General features: G+C 36.0%; 1 long non-coding RNA gene across 1 annotated transcript; it reads left to right on the forward strand.

Moving 5' to 3' along the window:
* Window positions 1–270: 270 nt before the first annotated feature.
* Window positions 271–1,250, forward strand: LOC139861379 (uncharacterized). The gene is made up of 3 exons (XR_011763746.1): window positions 271–323; window positions 420–569; window positions 1,128–1,250. It is a non-coding gene; the product is annotated as an uncharacterized lncRNA (long non-coding RNA).
* Window positions 1,251–2,784: the final 1,534 nt, after the last annotated feature.

Consider the following 2,784-nt stretch of genomic DNA (forward strand, 5'->3'; position numbering starts at 1 on the left):
GATATGTAAGTATGTATAAATTAATTGCTATATAATGTAATACAAACATGTAACCATATAGTGCAATAAATCCTCTGAAAATGCTACAATAAGTATAGATATATAATATAACCGTAAAACAGGTACAGCCAATACGATAAGGCACACAAGCAAGTAGGCAGGAAATATAATATAAATATATAAATAAGTATTCGAGGTTTATAATGTTGCTTATTACAATTGTGTTTAGTACTGATATTCGAGTGTTAGATGGATCATATTTGTGTAGCTTATTCGAGTGTTAGATGGATCATATTTGTGTAGCTGTATATATTTGTATAAAGGTATTGATTTTGGATTTTTCTATAAGTAGGACATGAGTTTAAAATTTGATATATAGTTTGGTTTTAATCTGCTAATGTGATAATGTGGTTTAACAGTTGTTGCTAAAGTGATTCTGTAGAAGTACTTATGTAGAGTGTTGGCCTTTGAGCTCCTGACGTTGATATGGAAATCATTAAAGTTCCAACCTGCTAAGAATGTAACCCAAAGAAGATGGGTTTCTTCCCTCACCGAGCTCCGACTTAAGTGTAAGTTGTATTTTGTTACTATGAGTAAGCAGGTCATAACAATAGATATAAACTCTTTAAACACAAGAAAGCAACTTACAACTTATGTATGTCTGACTAATATTAGTAGAATTTTAAGATTCCGGAACACAAACCACACCATATAAGTCCACTTATATATATGAATACATTTATCCTCTCTTTATTTGTTGTAGGGGCTTATTTGAGTGACCATCTGTAAAGGGTTACAACCAACCACTATTTTGTCATCAAAAAACACGTAACACAACCTCATGTGTCCCATACTAAAGCAAGTAAGCAACTACTTCGAGCCCATGAAAACAGTGGTCTCCATTATGCGAGATGAATCAAAACACATGTATAAATGCACATGGAAATAACTACACATGTACTTATATTCTTCATCTAACTTCAGACCCAAAGTTGATGTTCATTTTTTTTAGTAAATTGAATTTACATTAACCCTGTTATATGTAGCATGCAGGGATCTACTCCAATTTTACAATCCAGTTTTAAAGTTCATCATTATTAAGAGTGTTCATTTTAACATACTTGCAGGATACTTCTCTTCGTATTATTGCATTTGCAGGTATCTGATATTTTCTCACCCAATATGGGGTTGTAAAATTAATTTGATATTTTCTCACCCAATGTGGGGTTGTAAAATTAATTTTCTTGGCCCATGTATGAAGGATTGATATTTGGGTCATCAATAAAAGATTATTGAGATCTTATAAAATGTCAAATATGACTCTTGGACTTACTTTGCCGGCTTTTCAATTGAAAATGTTAAAAACGAATCACTGGATTATAAAAGATACTCAACAAACTTCTAAATTATATGGAGTGTTGGTGCATAAATCCCGAGTTCTATTACGTTTATTGTTCTATTTGTTATGTACTTGATATTTCAGTCATATATGTACGTGGACACTTATACTTTGTGTTTATGATGCTTAGTATAATGTCGTGAATAGGTCAAGCAGTCGGTTGGCTGCTCAAGACCATCGACCGATGGTAGGGACCATCGGTCGAGGGACTGTCACCATCGGCCGAAGGTCCCCGACCACCGGCCGATGGTCACTGTATTTAGTATAAATACGGGTTTCGTGGTTTTGTGTTAGGTTACACACCATAAACCCTTAGGCCGTCGTATTACTTGCTGCTAATCATCCCAAAACCCTTACCAACCGAATACACAGTCTTAGGCATCGATTCTATCAATTATTCATTGGTTAATTCGATCCCGTTAGTCTAATACGTATTCGACTCATTCTAATTAGTGTTTCCGCCATTAATCTAGATACAACGTATGATCTAAGGTCCTAACTACATCTTCAAAGTGGTATCAGAGCGTTGTGTTGCTGATCCATACGTTTTTGAGTCGAATTTTTGATTTTTGTGATTAGGGTTTGTGTCAAAACGGGTTTCAATTAAAAGGTTGGAACTTTTACGTTTAAATCCAGTGTTTTCGAGTGTTTTTGTGTTCAAAGGTGTTTTTGTGAAGTTTTCATCGGTTTTGTTTGAGTCCAGAAAGTTAGAATCAATCAAAATTTGAGTTTTGGCCAAAAACCCTAGTTTTTTTCTGCCCAGATACGTAAGAACTACCCTCGGCCGATCATCATTGACCATCGACCGAGTGTCTTGACCTTCGACCGATAGTCACTCACACTCGACCGATCGTCTTAAGTTGAACCGGAGGACAGTTTGTGATAACCTTGAACCGTTTGTCTAGACCATCGACCGTTCGTCCTTAGACCATCGACCGATTGTCTCAGTCCTCCGACCGATCGTCTCAGTCCATCGGCCGATCCTCTTTTAATCCAGAATAATTTAATTAATCCATAATTAATCTCTTAATCAGTTAATAATGTCTGATACAAACGAGAAATTAACAAACGAATACAGTGCACTTGTTATTGCACCCGGAATCCAAAGACTATTATTAAGTGAAAGTGAATCAGGATCTAACAATAAAGTTCCGAGGCTTGAAAACTTAAAAGACTTTTTAGAATGGAAAGTTAGGTTTGTGATTTACCTTAATGGACAAGATTCTCGACTTTGGGAGTGTATTGAGACTCCTTTTGTTTGGCCATCAGGGGCTGACGGTGAACCTAAAGAAACTCATGATTTTGATCCCGCAGAACGCGAAGGGTATAATCTTGAGTGTCGGTGTTATGCTCAGTTAACGCAAGCCTTGTCTAAGGAAATCTTC

This window comes from Rutidosis leptorrhynchoides, chromosome 8, assembly GCF_046630445.1.
Source record: "Rutidosis leptorrhynchoides isolate AG116_Rl617_1_P2 chromosome 8, CSIRO_AGI_Rlap_v1, whole genome shotgun sequence".
Classification (NCBI taxonomy): domain Eukaryota; kingdom Viridiplantae; phylum Streptophyta; class Magnoliopsida; order Asterales; family Asteraceae; genus Rutidosis; species Rutidosis leptorrhynchoides.